The 23,185-nt window shown below is 46.5% G+C and overlaps 1 long non-coding RNA gene across 1 annotated transcript in view; it reads right to left on the reverse strand.

The window, feature by feature from the left end:
* The window catches only part of LOC137517512 (uncharacterized), a 135,636-nt gene extending 120,169 nt beyond the window's left edge, over window positions 1-15,467 (reverse strand). Inside the window, exon 1 of the long non-coding RNA XR_011020553.1 lies at window positions 15,218-15,467. This is a non-coding gene — a long non-coding RNA (uncharacterized lncRNA). The remainder of the gene's footprint in view (window positions 1-15,217) is intronic.
* Window positions 15,468-23,185: the final 7,718 nt, after the last annotated feature.

Here is a 23,185-nt window from a genome sequence, read left to right on the forward strand (position 1 = left end):
GCGTTAGCTGGTCGTCAAGAGGTTAAACACAAACGTGTACTGCCAAGCAGTTTTTAGACATTTTGCAATCATTAGGTTTACTACATAAAATAGGACATATTATATATTTTTTCTGTAATGAATTGGGCTTGAACACTGCAACAAAGTTTCATACTTTTTCTGGAGAAATTTGTTAAAAAAATATCTGGAATGAAATATGTAAAAAATAAAAAAATAAAAAAGTGAAATAAAAAATAAAATGTTTTTTTGTTTTTTCCCAAAGAAAAAGTACATATACTGACAAAAATGTTACTCTTTGCAAAAGCCCTGATTCTGCTGAATCCAATAATATAAGATACAGTATGTATAGGTAGTCAGGTTAGGTATAGGTGCCGACAGTACAGGAAGCCTGATATAGGTGCAGCCAGTATAGGTAGCCTGGAATAGGTGCTTTCAGTATAGGTAGCCAGATTTAAGTGCAGCCAGAATAGGTAGCCTGGAATAGGTGCAGCCAGCCAGTACAGGTAGCCAGGTATAGGTGCAGCCAATATAGGTAGCCAGGAATAGATGCAACCAGTAGCCAGGTATAGGTACAACCAGTATAAGTAGCCAGGTATAGGTGCCTCCAGTACAGGTAGTCAGATATAGGTGCTGTGCCCCCCTGACGATCTGAAGCAGAGGTGCAGTGTGTAATAAACTCACCCGATCGCTCACTCCATGCAATGTGTCCCCACTGGCAGCCGTCTCCTCACTGGCCGCCCAATCTCTGCATGACCCGCGAAATTACGCGTCTTGCAGGGAAACAGGAAGAAGAGAGAAGACGGCTGCTGGAGGGGGACAGATGGCATGGAGCGAGTGATCAGGTGAGTTAATTACATGCTGCACTACTGCTACAGCTCTGCAGGGGGTAACAGGAGGGGGACTCATGGAGAGTAAGGGAGGAAAGATGTCTGCAAAGGATCTATGCAAAAATGGCAGCCAGCCAGTGCACTCTGTGGGTGACCAAGTTATTAGATCCCACTGAAATGAGGTTGAGGGAGGGGTAATGCAGTAGCAACAAATCCTTCAGGTATCCAGGGCCTCTGAACTCACTTCACCACTATAGAAAAAGGCACTCCACAGGCTTCAAACTTGCGTTTGTGATTTATTGAGCAAGACACACACCTCTGAACTCACTTATTGATTGAGCTGACATAATCGCCTCTACGTAAAAACAGGCACTAATATTTATTTACAATGATGGCATGGTGCATATGTGTTTAACCACTTTACCCCCGCGCGTACGTATTTCTCCGCCCCTTTTTCCATCCTTTAAAAACCAGGGACGGAGAAACACGTACTTTCCGCGTTCCCGACGCTGTCCGCGCTCCCGCTCGTAAACACGCCGCCCGCCGCTAGTAAAACCGCCGCCGCCCGCTCGCCCGGAGATCAATGAACGGGAAAATCCATTCCCGTTCGTTGATCTAAGCCCCACAATGACCCGCTGCTCTCCTATGGGCAGCGCGATCATTGTGAGTCTTTGTGAGAAGAAACTCACGTGTCCAGCCTCCTTATTCTTCCTCCAAGCTTCCGGAAGGAGGCTTGGAGGTCGCAATAAAGCAAAAAGTTACTGTGGCCATCTTGTGGCCAAATAGTAAACTACACCCTACACATTTTTCACATACAAATAAATGACTTTTACACAAAAAATTAACTCATTACCTCCCACACTCCCCATTTTTTTTTTTTTTGTAATTAAAAAAAAATTCAAAAATTTACAATTAAAAAAAATACATAATTAGTTACCTTAGGGACTGAACTTTTTAGATATTTAAGTCAAGAGGGTATAACACTGTTACTTTATAAACTATGGGCTTGTAATTAGGGATGGACGCAAAACTGAAAAAAATGCACCTTTATTTCCAAATGAAATACTGGCGCCAAACATTGTGATAGGGACATAATTTAAACGGTTTTATAACCGGGACAAAAGGGCACATAAATTTCATGGGTTTTAATTACAGTAGCATGCATTATTTAAAAAGTATAATGGCCGAAAACTGAAAAATAATTTTTTTTTTCCCCACATTTTTCCTATTTTCCCATTAAAACACATTTAGAAAAAAATAATTCTTGGCATAATGTCCCACCTAAAGAAAGCCTAATTGGTGGCGGAAAAAACAAGATATAGTTCATTTCATTGCGATAAGTAATGATAAAGTTATAGACGAATGAATGGAAGGAGCGCTGAAAGGTGAAAATTGCTCTGGTGGTCAGGGGGTAAAACCCCTCAGTGGTGAAGTGGTTAAAACAAACATCAACAATGATCTATGAAGATAGTACTAGACAATACAACACATTAAATGTGGGGCAAAGAGGCAAAGTGCAAGCCATGCCAATGTAGTAATGCTGTGCGGCATAATAGCTAAGCTAAAGCTGGCTCATGCACCATAAACATGTACATTCCCCCTACTGCTTCGCTTCAATTGTCAGGGATTATGCAGAGACACTTAGCAAGTTCCATAATGCAGGTCTCAGGGTCCAGCAAACTGTCAATCCATGCATAACCCACTTCCAAAGTGGTCACATCAAACACCAGGCCACGTGCATAGCGTGCAGCGTGTATAGGTGCGATGCCCTGCCCACCTATGCATTTCCAGTTCTGCTAGAACGATTTATCAGGGTGTTTAACAAGCTTGCCTTGCAAGTCTCAGACTTCAATCTGCTTGAAGTTTGAGTGTGTTTGTGTGGGTTTCCTCCGGGCACTTTGTTTTTCCCCCACAACCTCCAAAACACGCTGATTTGTTAACAGGCTACCCCCCAAACTGGCCTTAGATTATGGGAAGGACATTAGACTATGCTGGTAGGGATTAGATTGTGAACTTCTCTGAGAGTTAGTTAGTGATATGAATTAGAACTCTACACAGCTCTGCAGAATTTGTCAGCACTATATGAATGAATAATTATAATTTACATCTATGTAAATATAGAGTTTCTTACTTTAACAATTATTGCAGCAACCACATAAGCTTGCCAAAGCAATCCCTTGTGAAATCAGTCTACATTATATGGGTTGGGAAAAAATTGCTGGGACGTTGCTAACTTGCGGAGTGCCATACACTGTCTAAAGATAAACTGATAGGGAGTGACAAAACACAGTTCTTGCAGGTGATTCACTGAGGTTGCTTACAAGGGATCTTACTTTTTGATCAAACATGCTTTTCTTTACACGCAGCTGGTAATTAGGCTTTGTAACACTGTCAAAGCTAGGCTGAATATTGAGAATAATGTCATTAAAATTCTCTTGTATAAATGAAAGTGCAAGTACAGAATAGGCCAAAGAAGATAAATTATAAGTGCATCACGCCAGGTCCAAATCTAATCAGTGTTGCAGAACTACTGTGTAATGTAATAATTAATAGTGAAAGTGAAAGTTCCGTTTTTTGATAAAGTATTTGCCCTGTTGCTGCCACTGAATCTGGAACACTGTTAAGAACTTGCTACGGAATATTATCTGTGTAGTACTTTTGGACCGGACAGTATTTAAAGTGTACCCGAGGTGAACCTTTGGATACTGTACAGGCTCGTCGGATTTTAAGCATACGGCCGTGCTCCACTTCAAGCATAAGCACAGCCGTACAGGGCCTGCACGAGCATGGCTATCTCTGGACAGGTGTAGCCGTGCTCATGCAGGTGCAGCAGGGCCACTTCTACATGAAGTAGAGCGTGGTGGAGATGTGCAGGAGGGTCCTGGGCGGAAGCAGGAGATTTGGGCGCATGAGACAAGTGGACAAAAAGGGCGCCCCATTCACTCCCATTATAAATATCGTTTAATGGGCGCCGAACAGGGAAAAAAAGGCGCCGGAGATTATTAACGTTTTACAAACGGCGCCCGGAGATTTTTAAGGTTTTAACACTATGTTTTTGATGATTTAACTTTACAAAATGAGCCCGTGACGAATAACGTTTATAAAGATACTAAATCACTATTTCTAAAACATATCTAAAACATTATTATCCACCCAAAAAAATTATTTACATTTTTTTATTTACATTTTTTATTTATTAATGTTTGTAAAACATTATTATCCATAGGGGGTCTTAGGTTTAGGCACCAGCAGGGGGGGGTCTTATGTTTAGGCACCACCAGGGTTGTCTTAGGTTTAGGCACCAACAGGGGGGTCTTAGGTTTAGGCACCAACAGGGGGGTCTTAGGTTTAGGCACCAACAGGGGGGTCTTAGGTTTAGGCACCACCAGGGGGGCCTTAGGTTTAGGCACCACCAGGGGGGTCTTAGGTTTACGCACCAACAGGGGGGTCTTAGGTTTAGGCACCAACAGGGGGGTCTTAGGTTTAGGCACCAACAGGGGGGTCTTAGGTTTAGGCACCAACAGGGGGTCTAGGGGTTAGGGTTAGGTACAGGGAGGGTTTTTAATAAACGTAAATATAAGTTTCAGTTTAGAAACAGGGAAGATTAACGTTTTAAGAATTGCCGATCTCATACACATTCTTTAATTATTTATAATTTCTTAAAACACTATTTGTAAACAAAATTCTACACAATATTTCTATAAACGATAATACTGCTTATCGTTTACACCACGCGCCCTTTTTTCCCGACGCCCTTTTTTGATGTACGCGTCCTGGGCAGCCGCATTGGTCCAGAGGATAGTGTGGGAAGGAGGGTCCAGAGGCTTCCCCTAAGTATTTCCCCTCTGGTTCATTTTAAGGCTAAAAAAGCTCCCTTTTTAAATAGAATGGAATCGTAGCACTTTTGGGTTTGTTTTCACTCCTATCTGTATTCCCACTATGGGGACTTTTTTCTGCCTTGTTTCTGGGAACTCTGCAGGTGTATGGATGCCTATTGCTTTTATGTGAGCCTTGGTGGTAATGGTGACAAGAAATGATAGACAAATAAAAACTTGACAGTAGCTCCAAATTAACCATTTTTAACAAAGAAAAAACTTGCCTCATTCCTCTTTGGAGAGATGTATTTCCTGTCAGGACAGGGCAGAGAGTGATGGCTATTACTCTAGATAAAGATGTAGTAAGTAGTAAAACTCCCATAATAACTTCCTCCATGACTGCTGTTGCAGCTCTTTGCTTGGACCTTTTATGTTCTCTGTCTACACTCACAGACTTGGTAAATTCAAATATATTGGATTTCAGTATCATTTTTGTGCAGAAGACTCACACGTCTGTCTCTCAATGCCCAGCATTTAGTGATGGTCCAAACAGTTCCCTGGAGAACAGTTCCCGACGAACTTCCGATGTTCACATTTAATGCAAGCTTTTTGTCAAAAGTTGTGTTCGCATTTAACATAAAAATCAATCGCCACTGATGTTAGCGGTTTATGACAAAGTCCCCCGTATGTGCTAGAAACACCAAATTTGCAGGGTATGTTAAAGGGAAGGTTCAGGGAGGGGATTAAAAAAATAAAAATAATTTTCCACTTACCTGGGGCTTCCTCCAGCCCGTGGCAGGCAGGAGGTGCCCTCGCCGCCGCTCCGCAGGCTCCCGGTGGTCTCCGGTGCCCGACCCGACCTGGCCAGGCCGGCTGCCAGGTCGGGCTCTTCTGCGCTCCATTTCCTGGCACTTCTGCATCCCACGCCGGCGCACTGACGTCATCGGACGTCCGCCAGGCTGTACTGCGCAGGCGCGGTAGTTCTGCGCATGCGCAGTACAGCCCGGCGGACGTCCGATGACGTCAGCGCGCCGGCGTGGGATGCAGAAGTGCCAGGAAATGGAGCGCAGAAGAGCCCGACCTGGCAGCCGGCCTGGCCAGGTCGGGTCGGGCACCGAAGACCACCGGGAGCCTGCGGAGCGGCGGCGAGGGCACCTCCTGCCTGCCACGGGCTGGAGGAAGCCCCAGGTAAGTGGAAATTTATTTTTATTTTTTAATCCCCTCCCTGAACCTTCCCTTTAAGGAGGACAGCGAGAACAAGAGGAAAAACATTTTTTCAAAAGACCTTGTAGTTTTGGAGTAAATGGATATTAAAGTTACGATAGGAAAAGTATATATTTAAATGCAGTTAAATAACATATAGTGTGTCAACCTATCGGTAGTATAAATTTTCTTATATATCAAAAAAAAGAACAGTGAATTTTATGACGGGGTTTCAAGTGGAAACCTCATGGAAATTTGGCAATGCTTTGGCCAGGGATCGCTATACAATATGGCTGTATAAGGATCCCTGGAATCTTTACCTATTTTCTGGACCATTACATTTTTTTTTGTTCAGAGTGTGGGAAATTAAAAAAAAAATGACTTGGGGTCCCCTCTCACGAGAATTTTTAGCCCCTTGTCCCAAATGCAGGCTGGGATAGCCAGAATGCAGAGCCACGGCGGTGTGGGGCTTCGCACCCTGAGCTATACCAGCCCGCATGTTCCATGGTATGGGGGGCTCTGGAGGAGAGAGGCAGCCAATCCTCCCCCTCTCCCACAGAGCCCTTTGCTCAATCCATGAACAAGGGGCTTTTCCCAACCTCCGGTGCCCCAGAAAGAGGTGGGGGCTGACAACGCCCAGGGGGGAGGGGGGGTTCATGGTGGCATCTGGAAGTCCCCTTCAAGAAGAGGACTGCCAGGTGCAAGCCTCCTCCCCAAGTGAAATGATTATTTCCACAAAGGATATTGGCATGGGATTTTGGTGTTCGGCCATCACTACCATGATTTTTACTCCACCCTCTTGAGTCTATGACTGTCTATCAACTGTTTCTTCCTTCATGTCTTCCTTACTCCTCACATGAGTAAAACAGAACTCACCCTCTTTCCACCATCTCTCTCTGCTCCACTATTAGAATTACTGTAAATGCACAACACCCCAATAAAACCAAAAACCAAGCAAATCAAGCGATTAATGTCTATATATATATATATATATATATATATATATATATATATATATATATACATATATATATATATTTTTATATATATATAGTGTGTGTGTGTGTGTGTGTGTGTGTGTGTGTGTGTGTGTGTGTGTGTGTGTGTGTGTGTGTGTGTGTGTGTCTTGAACCTAACCCTTTCTCATGCATGATGCTACTAAAATGCTTGTGTATGCTCTCCTTGTTTCCTGATGGAACTAAGGGACTGCACACCTAGATTTGGAATTATTTTGCTAGAGGAGGATGTGACTGTAACGATCGGTGTCAGCACACAGAGAGAATCTGATTATTGGTGATCTGCAGTATCACCAACAATACAAATATATACCCGATTATTGATGATCTGCAGAATCACCAATAATACAAGTATAACTAACCTCTGGACACCTGATAAAGTGTAAGTGTTTTGGTGCAAAAGTAGGCTGTCTCCCGTGGGGCGGGAGATGCAGATAACAATGAGCATGGACCACCTGAGGAGCAGGTGGCCCTTGGCTGTGTGAGGACTATCTCCTAGCAAAGGAGATGGAGATAACCTGAGAGGCAGTGATTCCCTGCAATACCTGGAATCAGACTATACTGCAGCCAAAGGACTCCTAAGGGATAGAGCCCCTGACTGGACTGCAGAGAGGCCCCTCTGAGGAACAGGGAGTCTCTGCAGCTACCTGACACTTAGCAGGGTAGTGTCACAGGTAGTATAGACAGACTGAGCACTCAAGGAATGAGTGACAGCCAGAAGGGTCGGCCAGGCCAGGTTGGCAACACACGAGCAGATATGGTACAGAGACAGAAGGCTGATTCGGTAACCAGGTACAGGCAGGGTTTGGCAACAGGTAGGCAGATATGCAAAGGTACCGAATCAGAAAGCAGGAGAGAGGTCAAGATAGCAATTGGTCATAACAGGTATAAAGCAGAGGCCTAGTCTAGAGTGTGAGGTCCGTGGTCTGAACACCCAGGAACTGGTCTAAAGAATAACACAGCACTGACACAGTTTCCCTAAGCTTGAGTGTGAGGTCCTTGGTCACAACACCCTGGAACTGGTCTAAAGTATAACACAGCAACGACATAGTATTCCTAAGCTTGTGTGTGAGGTCCTTGGTTACAACACCCTGGAACTGGTCTAAAGTATAACAGCAATGACACAGTATTCCTAAGCTTTGGTGTGAGGTCCTTGATCACAACACCCTGGAACTGGTGTAAAGTATAACACAAGCGTAATCTGGCTAAGTGTGAATTCCCAGGTCCACCTGGTTCTAACACACTGTGGGATCTGACTATGGTCTGAGTGCTCACACGTATGTATTCGCAACGGCAGACAACCTGAGACTGACCAGCGAGATCTATATATAGTGCAGCACTCCTCAGCGCCACCCAGCGCTACTCAGCCAATGACAATCTGCGCTGGGATCAGCTGACCAACCTGATCAGCTGATCCCTCTCCTCTTGGCATAAAGGTCCTACCTCCCAGCGCGCGCGCGTAGCTCTCCATCTGTGTGCACTAGAAGGCTCAGACACACCAGACGCATGCTGCTGTGCGGAAACCGCCGGTCTGAACGCGGAGACAGCCGCCCCGCCGTCAGACCGCGCGGCGGCATCTCCGCAATCCTTTACAGCCGTTGCGAATACATACGTGTGAGCACTCAGACCATAGTAAGATCCCACAGTGTGTTAGAATCAGGTGGAACTGGGAATTCACACTTAGCCAGATTACGCTTGTGTTATACTTTAGACCAGTTCCAGGGGGTTGTGACCAAGGACCACACACCCAAGCTTAGGAATACTATGTTATTGCTGTGTTATACTTTAGACCAGTTCCAGGGTGTTGTGACCAAGGACCACACACCCAAGCTTAGGAATACTATGTTATTGCTGTTATACTTTAGACCAGTTCCAGGGTGTTGTGATCAAGGACCTCGCACCCAAGCTTAGGGACACTGTGTCAGTGCTGTGTTATTCTTTAGACCAGTTCCTGGGTGTTGAGACCACGGACCTCACACTCTAGACTAGGCCTCTGCTTTATACCTGTTATGACCAATTGCTCTCTTGACCTCCCTCTTGCTTTCTGATTCGGTACCTATGCATATCTGACTACCTGTTGCCAAACCCTGCCTGTACCTGGTTACCGAATCAGCCTTTTGTCTCTGTACCTTATCTGCTCGTGTGTTGCCGACCTGGCCTGGCCGACCCTTCTGGCTGTCACTCATTCCTTGAGTGTTCAGTCTGTCTGTACTACCTGTGACACCGCCCTTTTAGGTGTCAGGTAGCTGCAGAGACTCCCTGTTCCTCAGAGGGGCCTCTCTGCAGTCCAGTCAGGGGCTCTATCCCTTAGGAGTCCTTTGGCTGCAGTATAGTCTGATTCCCAGCATTACAGGGAATCACTGGCTCTCAGGTTATCTCCATTCCCGTTGCTAGGAGATAGTCCTCATACAGCCAAGGGCCACCTGCTCCTCAGGTGGTCCATGCTCATTGTTATCTGCGCCTCTCGCCCCACGGGAAAGAGCCTACTGTTGCACCAAAACACTTACACTTTATCAGGTGTTCAGAGGTTAGTTATACTTGTATTATTGGTGATTCTGCAGATCATCAATAATCGGGTATATATCTGTATTGTTGGTGATACTGCAGATCACCAATAATTAGATTCTCTCTGTGTGCTGACACCGATCGTTACAGCACCACTCCTAGTGGAAACGGGCCCTAAAAGAGGAACTCCAGTGAAAATAATGTAATAAAAAAGTGCTTCATTTTTAAAATATTTATGTATAAATGATTTAGTCAGTGTTTGCCCATTGCAAAATATTTTAAATCCCTGATTCACATTCTGACATTTATCACATGGTGACATTTTTACTGTTGGCCGGTGATGTAGCTGCTGCATGCTTTTTTGGCAGTTGGAAACAGCTGTAAACAGCTATTTCCCACAATGCAACAAGGTTCACAGACAGGAAACTGCCAGGAGTAAAGGTTCACAGACAGGAAACTGCCAGTTGTACCACGGTACTTAGAGATCCTTGTGGGAGAGGTTTCACCACAATATCAGTCATACAGCGCCCCCTGATGGTCTGTTTGTGAAAATAAATAGATTTCTCATGTAAAAGGGGTATCAGTTACTAATTGGGATAAAGTTCAATTCTTGGTCTGAGTTTCTTTTTAACGCATTTTAACTGAAATCTTTTTCACAATGCACTGCTATGGAAAAACGCGTACTAACGCACACCAACTGATTAAGTGTAAATGGACCCTTAGATAAAGTGGGTGCAGCCAACACCAGCCAAATACATACCCGGGCAACGCCGGGTCATCAGTAGATGAAGACAAATTTCACTGGGAAAATGTAAACTACAGCCATTCTTACACTGTTAATGGAAGGGTTCTCAAACTTTGCCCAGTTGGTCACCGAGTGACTGGCATTAATATTCAAAAAAGTGGGTGGAGCCTACAAAAGCTAATCAAAATTCACCTAATGATTTTCAAGGGGAATACAGGTAGTCCCCGACTTACGAACGCCCTACTTATGAACAACCTGCCGATACGAACAGCATGGATTCTGTGTTTCCATTGGAACAAGTTAAAAAAAAAATTCAAATTGGACTTGTAGTTTTTGAGAAAATCAATTTTAAAAAATTCAAAGACTGGCTTATAAACTTGTACAAGCAGGCAAAGAGGACAGAGGTGACACAGAGGGGGACACTGGAAGCACAGGAGGCACAGAGGAGGTACAAGGGACAGAAATGGCACAACGTTCCGACTTAAGAACAGATTCAGGTTAAGAACAAACCTGCAATCCGTATATCGTTCCTTAAAGGGGAACTGAAGAGAGAGGTATATGGAGGCTGCCATGTTTATTTCCTTTTAAGCAATACCAGTTGCCTGGCAGCCGGAAGCAGTGTGTGTATCAGCGTATGCGGAGAACAGAAGACCAGCGGCGACTGAGCGGCGATGGGAACGCAGGGAGGTGAGTCGTTTAGTACAGGCTTCCCTGCACATTGCTCTATGTCAAGTCTGGAGGGGGGAGCACGGAGACCAGCCCTGGGAGAGGGAGGGAGGGAGAGGTCGGGCTGCCCTCCCCGCGGCTGCGGTTCTCCCCTCCATACAGCGCACCCCCTCTAGGGCGGCTGGCCCGGCGGCATCACGGTGAGTGGCACGTGGCAGCAGAACTGACGTGCGGTGCACTGCACAGCTTAGTTGGGGGTGGGTCCCAGGCAGAACACAGTCCGGGCGGCCGGGTCAATGACTCACGGTGTGTGCAGGCACGGAGGCGTCACAGCCAGGACTTCACTGCAGAGTCTGCACTGCAGCCTGCAGGCAAATTGAGGAAGCAGCCAATCAACCAGCACTCGCTCTCCCATACCTCCCAACTTTTTGAGATGAGAAAGAGGGACACTTAAGCCATGCCCCTGCCACACACCCTGATCACACCCTCGTCACACCCCAAGTCACGTATACCATAAAGATTGGTCCTTTCTATCCTGGTTAATTTTCCTTCATATTAACATTTTAAAATCAGCAATATATCAATTTAAAGGATGGGAATAAAGTTTAGTCAATTGAACACTTTTTTTTAGTAGAGAAATATATATATTTACATAGAAAGAGTGACAAAGTCCTGAAAAAGGGACAAATGAGGAGGAAAGAGGGAATGAGGGACAGGGCTCTCAAAGAGGGACTGTCCCTCCAAAAGAGGCTGTTGGGAGCTATGTATAAGAGAAAGGAAGATTAGAAAAAGAGCAAAAGAGGGGACAATTATTGCAAACAAGGGGGGGGGGGGGGAGAGTAAGAGAAGGAAAGAATGAGGACACAGAGCAGAGGAAAGAAGAGAGATTGGTAGAGAAGAAGAGGGGGACAGAGCAGTGGTGTAGCTAAGGAGCTGTGGGCCCCGATGCAAGTTTTACAATGGGGCCCCCCAAGCACTCTATATGTAACAATTGATACAGCGCAATAAAACCTGCCAATGGCAAATACAGTGTCAGAAGTGCTAGGAGAGGATGGGGAACAGTTTGTTAATGATTACTATCAATAAAGGCACCTATAGAAGTGATTATTACCAGCATAGGACCAATAGAGAGCTAATTCAGTGGTTGAGGGTGGGCCCCATGGGGCCCCTCTGGCCCAAGGGCCCCGATGCGGTCGCTACCTCTGCACCCCCTATTGCTACGCCCCTGGGACAGAGAGTGAGATATCAGTGCAGTTTATCAGGTTTCCTTCTCCTCAAAATTGAGAGGAAAGGGGAGTGAGAGGAGCAATAGAGAAGCAAAGGATAGAGATGGGGAGGAAGGGAAAGCCGAAGAGAAAAAACAAGATAGGATAAGGAAACAGTGAGAGAGTGAAGGAAAGTGAAAAGAGTGAAGGAGGAAATAGGACGTTTTTATTGAGGCAATAAATCAGGCAGGCTGAGAGTGGGACAAAGCACACAGCTGCCCTGCAAAGTTATCTTATCTGCAGACAGTATATATTGCATCTGTTTGCTTCCTCGTCCCAGCTCCGTCATCTGAAGCAAAACCTCCGTGTGAAACCTCCGTTCTGCTTCATCCCCTCCCCAGAGACACTGCTTGATACACAGGTAAACTAGTCCAGCAATAAGCCGGGAGAGAACGGCAAGCAGCATTTCCATTTGAGAGGAGTAAGTATTGATGTTCCCGCACTGTGCGAGGGGGCGGAGTGTGAATTGTACACACGCACACACAGTAGGGGGAGGAATGAAGCTCCTGCTTGCCGTAATGGAGCTGCTGGCTCCGTGATCATTTTTTTTTTCGCCTCCAACTCTGCCAAGCCACCGGGACAGAAGGGGGGGTTCCCGGGATTGCGGGAGAGCCCCCCCAAATAGAGACAGCCCCGCAGAATGCTCCTCCCCAGGCAGTCAGACTAGAAGGCGGCAAGGACCAGGCGCAGTTACTTCCTGTTATGCCTGATGCCGCCCCTCCACATCTTGCTGCCTGAGGAACCCGCCTCACCCCGCCTCATGGGCGGGCCAGCCCTGATGTTAGCCCATATAGAGAATGTAGCACGTAAGCCCATGTAAAAAGTGCAGTCCATATATAAAATGCAGCACGTTAGACCATACGGAAAATGCAGCACATTAGCCTATATAGAAAATAAGTAGGTTAGCCCAAAAATAAAATGAGCATGTTAGCCCATATAGAAAATGCAGCCCATATAGAAAAAGAAGCATGTTAGCCCTTATATAAAATGCAGCATCGTAAACCATGTACAAAATGCAGCACATTAGCCCACATAGAAAATGCAGCATCTTAAACCATATATAAAATGCAGCACACTAGCCCATACAGAAAATGCAGTATGGTAGCCCAAATACAAATTACAGCACGCTAGCCCATATACAAAATACAGCACGTTAGCCCAAAATGCAGCCCATATATAAAATTAGCCCTGATATAAAATGCAGCATCTTAGCCAATATACAAAATGGATCATTTTGGTCCATATATAAAATGCAGCATGTTAGCCAATGTACAAAATGCAGCATGTTAGCCCATATGGAAAAATAAGCAAGTTAGCTCTGATATATGGAAAAAGCAGCACGTTACCTCTGATATACAAAATGCAGCATGTTAGCCCATATACAAAATGTAGCATATTGGTCCATATATAAAATGCAGCATGTTAGCCAATATACAAAATGCAGCATGTTAGCCCATATGGAAAAATAAGCAAGTTAGCTCTGATATATGGAAAAAGCAGCACGTTACCTCTGATATACAAAATGCAGCACGTTAGCCAATATACAAAATGCAGCACATTGCACGTTAAACCATATGGAAAAGCAGCATTTTAGACCATGTACAAAATGCAGCAACGTTAGTCCTGAAATAAAATGCAGCATTTTAACCAATAAACAAAATGCAGCATATTTACCCATATATAAAATGCAGCACGTTAGCCAATATACAAGATGCAGCACGTTATCCCATATGGAAAATGCAGCAATGTTACATGTGGCACTTGCGCCACGGTTTCCAGATTGAAAGTTTCAGGATGGAGGGGTGGAGCACAGCACCACAGCAGCAAATAGCAGGAGCATGTCAAGAGCATTACATCTCTGACACCCAACACAGAAAGCAGCAAGGAGGCATGACAGCCAGGTGGACTGGTACAGATGTGGGGGCGGAGCTAAACGAGTGGTCGCGGTGTTATAGCTGCATTTTCTATTGCATCAGTGCAGCCGGCCCAGGGTGAAATGTCCCCCCTTTGCTAGCTAAACACTTCAGGGGGACCGCCATGGGTCTCCATGAGGCTCGCAGCACACCCCCCTATCGCCGGAAAAGAGAATAGGGCACCATAGCATACACTATGGCTCCTATTGTGATTCCTATGCCACTTGTGCTGGAGGAGGGAGAACTCAGTGTGAGTGCTGGGAAGAGGGAGAGGTCAGGATGGGTGCTGGGGGGGGGGGGGGTCAGTGTGGGTGCCAGGGGAGGGAGAGGTCAGTGTGGTCATCGGGGAAAGGAGAGGTCAGTGTGTGTGTATGGGGGGGGGGGGGGGAGTGGATGAGGGAGATATTACTGTGGGTGCTGGGGGTGTTGGTGTGTGTAATTGGGTGATTGGGGGAGGGAGAGGTCAGTGTGAGTGTGTGGATGAGGGAGAAGTTACTGTGGGTGCCGGGGGGAAGGATCAGTGTGGGTGATTGGGGGAGGGAGAGGTCAATGTGGGTGTGTGGATGAGGGAGAAGTTACTGTGGGTGCCGGGGGGAGGGGTCAGTGTGCGTGATTGGGGGAGGGAGAGGTCAATGTGGGTGTGTGGATGAGGGAGAAGTTACTGTGGGTGCCGGGGGAGGGGTCAGTGTGCATGATTGGGGGAGGGAGAGGTCAATGTGGGTGTGTGGATGAGGGAGAAGTTACTGTGGGTGCCGGGGGGAGGGGTCAGTGTGGGTGATTGGGGGAGGGAGAGGTCAATGTGGGTGTGTGGATGAGGGAGAAGTTACTGTGGGTGCCGGGGGGAGGGGTCAGTGTGCGTGATTGGGGGAGGGAGAGGTCAATGTGGGTGTGTGGATGAGGGAGAAGTTACTGTGGGTGCCGGGGGGGGGGGGGGGTCAGTGTGGGTGATTGGGGGAGGGAGAGGTCAATGTGGGTGTGTGGATGAGGGAGAAGTTACTGTGGGTGGCGGGGGGAGGGGTCAGTGTGGGTGATTGGGGGAGGGAGAGGTCAATGTGGGTGTGTGGATGAGGAAGAAGTTACTGTGGGTGCCGGGGGGAGGGGTCAGTGTGGGTGATTGGGGGAGGGAGAGGTCAATGTGGGTGTGTGGATGAGGGAGAAGTTACTGTGGGTGCCGGGGGAGGGGTCAGTGTGGGTGATTGCTATGTGTGTGTGTGTGTTTGGGGATCAGTGAGGGTGCTGTTATCGGGGATGCACATTCTCACCTGCTCCCAAATTCCTGTCAGGGCTGCCTCTCCAAAGTGTCCTGAGTGGGGGGCGGAGCTTCTCGCGGCTAGGGGCGGGGCTTCTCGCGGCTGGGGGCGTGGCTTATTGCGGACAACAGGGGGCCTTTGTTGTACATAAACAAAGGCATGTGAGGTGTGGGGAACGGAGGGTGGTGCCAGAGCCCCTCCCCTCTGCACGTGACCCTCTACGGTGAGTCACAGCTGAGCCTTCAGTTCCGACAGCTCAGGGGTCACGTGACAGACTCTGTGCTTTTTCGGTCACACTTCACTCCTCATAGCTCCGCTTCACCGCCCCCTGGAGGCCCCGATTAGCATTACAGGTGTCTGCCAGAGACCCCTCCTCCACCCCCAGCAACGAACTCCCCTCTCAGCCCCGCAATCTTCTCCCAAACAGCTGTCTCCCCGCCGCTAGCGCCGTGACCGCCAGGGGGAGCCCATGGATCGAGGGATTACCATATGAAAGCGGCGGCATTCCTCCGGGATTCCTGTTCGGGTCTTCGGGGGGAAGTCCGGAGATGGAGACATGCGGGTGGTCCCGGATTTGGGGGTCGCCGATCGCCTGAAAACCCCGCGAAAAGGCGGGAGAAGAAGCACAAGTCTGACGCAGCGGCGCGCGGGGGCTGTGTCTGTTCTCAACGTGGTCCGCCTGTGCCTTTCTAAGAAAGCTCCGCTGCGGGAGCGAGGCACTCGCCTGGAGACCGCCGAGCCGAGTGGGGCTCCTCTGCCGCTGATCGCAGCTCCGATGCCACAACAACCGAAGACTGAAGGAATGTATTAGTAATTATTGTTTTTTTTTTTATTATTTAAACAATAATCATAGAGTCACCTAAGGATTTCAATACAGCAATTACGGTAATGAAGCGGTATATATATATATATATATATATATATATATATATATATATATATATATATATATATATATATATATATATATGTTAGCCAGAAAAAAAAATAATGTAAACTGATATATCAAATAATATCAGAAATTATGGCTAAATATACCTGTCATATAGCTAAAAAATATCATAGAGTCACATATATATATATTTTTTTTTTTGCTTCAATGTTTCATTATATACAAAAATGCCAACAAACCTCACACAGGGAGCATTACATTAGTGTGAATTATGAAAAGAAGTAAATATAATCACATCCCTAGTACAGAATAGATTATCAATTACATGCATACAGTCCTGACATGCTGTAAATTGTCTTTTAAGATGAAAACTGTTACAGCTGTTTTTTTCCCACCTGATGACCTCACAATACTCAGCTGGGTATAGAGGATGCTTGGATTACCTGATGACCTCACAATACTCAGCTGGGTATAGAGGATGCTAGGATTACCTGATGACCTCACAATACTCAGCTGGGTATAGAGGATGCTGGGATTACCTGATGACCTCACAGTACTCAGCTGGGTATAGAGGATGCTGGGATTACCTGATGACCTCACAGTACTCAGCTGGTTATACACAGAGGATGCATAATGGAAGAATAAGTATATGGAATCGAGAACATACAGGCTAGGTGCACACTTAGCAGAAACGCTATCGTTGCAGAACAAACGCAAAAATCATATAAAACGCATATGCGTTTTTAAACATGCGTTTTTCAAATGCAGGTTTTGTTGCATAATATTCAAAAACGCACATAATAAAAGTCAATTGTATGCGGTTTTTATGCGTTTTCCAAGCGTTTTGTATGCGGTTTTATTTTTTAAAAAATTCTGATGTATTTCCGCTTCCTGTTGTCTTCCTAGTGATTAGCATAAAACGCAATTGAAAAGAGCATACAAAACGCATATGGGTTTTGTATATGTGAAACACAAACACATAAAGACGTACACAAAACGCTTGAAAAACAGATCTGCAAGGAAAAAAGGCAAACGTACTAAAAATGCACACAAAAAAACCCACACATGACAGAAAACGCAACCTTTCACGCTCTGTTATGTGTGCACCCAGCCTCAGTCAGTTTTAAACACTGAAGGGGCCCATAAACTGAGGCGATTAGCGGGCAATCAATCGATTGATCGCAAATCGATTGACCGATCGATCGATTTGTGGCCGATTTTGATCGATTTCAATCGATCTGACATGCTGGAAAATCTAGGTCGATCTGTTGAGATTGCTTATTTTGCATTGGACCTAATGGAAATCTTATGGCAAAAAAAAGCCATCAGATCGATTTTCAATAGATTTCATACTGAAATCTGTTCCTAGTAAAAAATGTTCCTAAACACATCAGATAGATCGGAAATCTATCTGATGATCTATCTGCTGCTAATCTAACGAGTATATGGCCAACTTAAGTATGAGCTGAGTGTAAAGGTGGCCATACACTTATAGATTTGCAGCAGATTTGACCATCAGATAGATTTCTGGCAGATGCCTGTCAAGTCCAATCTGACAGGAATCTATCTGATGTGTGCCACACACTAGGAACAGATTTCCAATAGATTTCAGAGTGAAATCTATTGGAAATCAATCTAAATGCATTATTGGACCTTTAGATCCAATGCAACTCTATGGGCCATCGATCTGCTGCCAGCTGCAGATCGACCTAGATTTTCCATCCTGTCAGATAGATCAAATCGAATGAAATCAGCTTCAAATCGATTGAATGGGGAATTTCATAGAATCGATTTCTGATCGATCCTATAGAATCGATCAAATCGATCGATGTCTGAAATCGACCAGTGTATGGGCCCCTTAAATGCATTATTGGACCATTAGAGCCAATGCAACTCTGGGCCATCGATCTGCTGCCAGCAGCAGATCGACCAAGATTTTCCATCCTGCCAGATGCATCAAATCGATCGAAATCGGCTGCAAATTGTTTGAATGGGGAATTTGATAGAATCAATTTCTGATCAATCAATTCTATAGAATCGATCAATCGATGGCTGAAATCGACCAGTGTATCAGCCCCTTAAAGGGAACCTTAACCGTGGATAAAAAAAAGTTTCACTTACTTGGGGCTTTCCCAAGCCTCCTGCAGCCGTCCTGTGCCCGTGCAGCTCCTCCAGTGTCCTCCGGTCCCCCGCCGTGGCTTAGTTTCGTTTTCGGCCAACTGCCAGTCGTCCTCCTGCAACACGTCCTATTCTTCCGCATTCCCAGACGTAAAGTGCCGTAAAGCACGTCATTCGGACGTGCTTTACGTCGCTTTTAGGGTGGAGAATGCATTCCATGGACGCGCTTTACGGTGCTTTACGTCGGGGAATGCGGAAGAATAGGACGTGTTGCAGGAGGACGACTGGCAGTTGGCCGAAAAAGAAACTAAGCCGTGGCGGGGGACTGGAGGACACTAGAGGAGCTGCGCTGGTACAGGGCGGCTGCAGGAGGCTTGGAAAAGCCCCAGGTAAGTGAACTTTTTTTTTTATCCACGGTTAAGGTTCCCTTTAAGTGCATTAGTAACCATAACTGTGAATTCATTATTGGCCAGCTTGGTGTTAGTAGTTTTCAGATCATCAAATCATTATATTTGTGATCTGTACACAGAAACTATGGTAATTAGTAGCAAAATAGAAAGTTATAAAAACAGATCACAAATATAATGATTTGATGATCTGAAAACTACTAACACCAAGCGGGCCAATCATGGCAAAACGATGGAACGTTTGACATGTTTAGTACAAGAACAAGAGTTCGGGTTCCGGAATATCTGGGGCTACTGGGATATCAGCTATGAACCCACCTAACGGAGTAGGCATGAGCTACCACTAGAATGAAGGACTAGTTTCTTAAGCCGGGTACACACTTTCAATTATGATTGGCCAATAACTGACCAATTATACCACCTATGGCTAGGTCCACACTTGTCCGTTCAGGATCAAATCCGTTTTAAACTGATCTTTTATTTATTTTTTTCTAAACAAAACGGAGGCTAAGATGTAGCCACAGGGGACGTTTCCAGTCCGTGGAAACGTCAGCGGGGTGGTGGGTTGTTCTCCCCCTCAACTGGGTCCCCCGCTCTCCCTCCAGCTAGTTTCAAAAATTGAAATCATTTAAAATGAATCTAATGTAGCAAGCGGCATGCAGGGAACTTACCAGGGCTGTGGAGTCGGAGTCGAGGAGTCGGGGCAATTTTGGGCACCCGGAGTCGGAGTTGTGGTTTCATAAACTGAGGAGTCGGAGTCGGGAGTCAGAGTCGGATGGTTTTTGTAGAAAATCCACAGCCCTGTTAAGTATTAGACTAAGGAGTCGAGGAGTCGGAGTCGGGGCCATTTTAGGTACCCGGAGTTGGAGTCGTGTTTTTATAAACTGAGGAGTCGGAGTTGGAGTCGGAAGATTTTTGTACCGACTCCACAGCCCTGGAACTTACCTCCTTGCGTTCCACTGCTGCCGCGTCACTTCCTGTAATGCCGTTCTCTGTTGTTCCTTGGATGGCATTACAGGAAGTGAAGCGGCAGCGGTGGGACGCAAGGAAGTAAGTTCCGTGCTCGCGCTTGCTACATATACATTTTTGAAACTAGCTGGAGGGAGAGCGGGGGTGGGGGTCCCAGGTGAGGGGGGGGGGAGTGCTGCCCATTGCCACCCCATCATGGCTGCTTCCCCCTCTAGCATGATGGCCCCCTCTCACCCACAGACTGTGACACAAAAACGGATCAGTTTCTGTGTCCAAAACTGCCTGTGTAGCGGGGGATCCGGTTTCTTATTAATTTTCACTACCCCTCCGTGTATTCGGGGTCCTTGAAAATGTTGCAAATCCAGACCATTCGTTCAGGTTTTAAAAACGGGCCCCCCTGAACGCAGACAGGTCCGTTTTTTTATGGGTGAAGAGAGCTGCTATCTTTAACACTGGTATCCGTGGCTACAGTTTTGATCTGGCCAGAAAACTGAGCCACAGATACGTTAACAGACCAAGGGCCTGATTCACAAAGCGGTGCAAACACTTTGCACGCCTGTGAAAAGCCCTTTATCACGCCTAAACTTAGTTTAGGCGTGATCTGAAGGAATTCGCGCGAACTCCCGCGCGCAAGGTTTTGCGCGCGTAGCGGAGGCGCGCTACGCGCGCAGCGCACCGTGCTTCGCGCGAAGTGCCCATTAAGCCCTATAGGACTTTGCGTGCACGCGCAAATCTTTGCGCGCGGGAGCTTCGCGCGAGTTAGAGCACAAAGCGGTGATAACTTTGCTAGTGCAAAGGTTATCACGCCTAAAGTCTTTTAGGCGTGATAACTGAGTTATCACCGCTTTGTGAATCAGGCCCCTAGTGTGAACCTAGCCTACAGTGTTCTCCCCAGAAAAATTTTCCAGCCGGGTGGCATGAAAAAGTAGCAGGGTGGGGTGATATGACAGAATGCAGGGTCGGCGCTTCTCTGCTTACAGTAGAGGAGGAGATGAGCAGATGACAGTCGGGTGCTCACCAAAACTAGCCGGGTGGAGCACCCGGCTAAAAGAGCCTGGGGAGAACACTGGCCTATATGTAGGATGATTGTTTACCTACACAATCTGCTCATTAAATCCAATATCTGTTGGCTCACATAGTGCATGGAGTCAGTAAGGTTAGGTAGTGATTGGCCAAAGATAATTGAAAGTGTGTAGCAGGATTTACTCACTGGGAAGACCACATCCTATAGGTGTTATGTCTGGGGCACACCATGCAATTTCCTACAGATAGACGGATCAAAACGATAATTTCCAATAGGTCCGATCTGATTTCAGATCGTTTTCCAATCGACTTTCCAAAAACTTCTACAAAAAATGCATCAGAAAAATGATGAGAAATCAGATTGGACCTGTCAGAAATCATCGATTGGACCCGTCTATCTGACGGGAAATTGCATGGTGTGTATGTACCAGGCATAACAACTAGCTGGAAGCATCTGAGTCATTATCTGATCAAGTATGATATGTGTGAAAGTGGAGATTCCATTCTACAATGTTTTATACAGTTTTATTTACATAGTTGTGTCCTATTTTGTTCCATCTTATATCTGCTTATTAATGTTCCTTTTTCTTTATGTTTATGATTGTCTCACAAGGTTATATTCTCTACATCAGGCTTATTAACTCCTTCCATAGAGTCAGGATCAGGCTCGTTTTGTAGGGCCGTGCAGCCGCACCTAACCTCTGAGGGAGGGGAGGTCGCAGTGATGGAGGGGGAGCTGCAGCTACGGGGAGAGCGGCCTGACCTCTCCCTCCCTTCTTCTCCCGTGCCGCCCTCCGTGCTCCCCTTCCGATGCAGAGTAAATCGCAGCAGGAAGCAATGTACAGAGCAACTCACCTGCCTGCGTTCCAATCGCCGGTCACTAGCCGCTGGTCTCCTCCTCTGCATAGCCGCTTATACACACTATACTTCCTGTTTGGGGGTACCTGTTTAGCAGGAAGTATAGTGTGTATAAGCGGCTATGCAGAGGAGGAGCTAGTGACCGGCGATTAGAATGCAGGCAGGTGAGTTGCTTTTTACATTGCTTCCTGCTGCGCTTTACTCTGCATCAGAGGGGGAGCACGGAGGGCGGCCGGGGAGAGGAAGGGAGAGGTCGGGTCGCTCTCCCCTCGGCTGACTCCCCCCCTCCATTATGGGGGGAGGAAGGTACCTACCTATCTAGCCGATACTGGGGGCAGCTACCTATCTAACCTATACTGGGGGTACCTACCTATCTAACCTATACTGGGGCACCTACCTATCTAGCCTATACTGGGGGTACCTACCTATCTAACCTATATGGGGAGAACCTACCTATCTAGGCTATATGGGGGCAGCTACCTATCTAGCCTATACTGGGGACACCTACCTATCTAGCCTATACTGGGGGCATCTACCTATCTAACCACACTGGGGGCACCTACCTATCTAGCCTATACTGGGGTACCTACCTATCTAACCTATACTGGGGGCACCTACCTATCTAACCTATACTGGGGGAACCTACCTATCTCACCTATACTGGAGGCACCTACCTATCTAGCCTATACTGGGGGAACATACCTATCTAACCTATACTGGGGTACCTACCTATCTAACCTAAACTGGGGGCACCTACCTATCTAGCATATACTGGGGGTACCTACCTATCTAACCTGTATTGGTGGCACCTACCTATCTAGCCTATACTGGGGGTACCTACCTATCTAGCCTATACTGGGGTACCTACCTATCTCGCCTATACTGGGGGTACCTACCTAACTAGCCTATACTGGGAGGCACCTACCTATCTAACCTACACTACGAGCACCTACCTATCTAACCCTAACCTATACTGGGGTCAGCTACCTATCTAGCCTATATTGAAGGTACCTACCTGTGTGAAGAAACCCGACGCCGGGTGAAACGCGCCATGTGAGGCTGCGATCTTGTGACGGATCACTGTGTATGGCCTCGCTCTCTCTCCTCAGTGTCCTGGGTCCTGCTTCAAAACGCCCGAACGGCAGAAGTAGCCGGTGCACATAAACGGACGGCGGCAGAGAGTGGCACGCAAGGGAACCTGGCATATGGACTTTGCTAATGCCGGAAGTACCCGCCATTATAGCGTAATACGCTTATACAAAAGGACAGGTGAGTCCCGGCGAGTGCCGGTCTGCTTAGAAAAATTGCTGGGTATGCTCTGCATATAAAAAGGGGAGTTAAAGTAAGAGGCTGAAGTCTGTTCATCATACATTATCCGTGACATATGGCACATGACCCGGATACCTATAGAGGATTAATAGCATCCTGAGTTTACATAAAGGGGGCCCGAAGGAATATGCTATTGGTAACTGTTGCTTATGCTTGAATAATAGGAGTGCACTCCAAATTTATCTAGTGCTAGGCCTACCATCCTCTATGGGAACTGCAGCCATTTTTATGGCATTAAATGGGGTGGGGGGTTTGTTCACACTATGCTTTTGGAATAATAAATATTTTTGATACGTTGTATATGAGGCTCCCGACTAAACTTTTTGTCATACCTACCTATCTAACCTATACGGTGGCAGCTACCTATCTAACCTGTACTGGGGG

The sequence above is a fragment of the Hyperolius riggenbachi genome, chromosome 5 (assembly GCF_040937935.1).
Source record: "Hyperolius riggenbachi isolate aHypRig1 chromosome 5, aHypRig1.pri, whole genome shotgun sequence".
Taxonomy (NCBI): Eukaryota; Metazoa; Chordata; class Amphibia; order Anura; family Hyperoliidae; genus Hyperolius; species Hyperolius riggenbachi.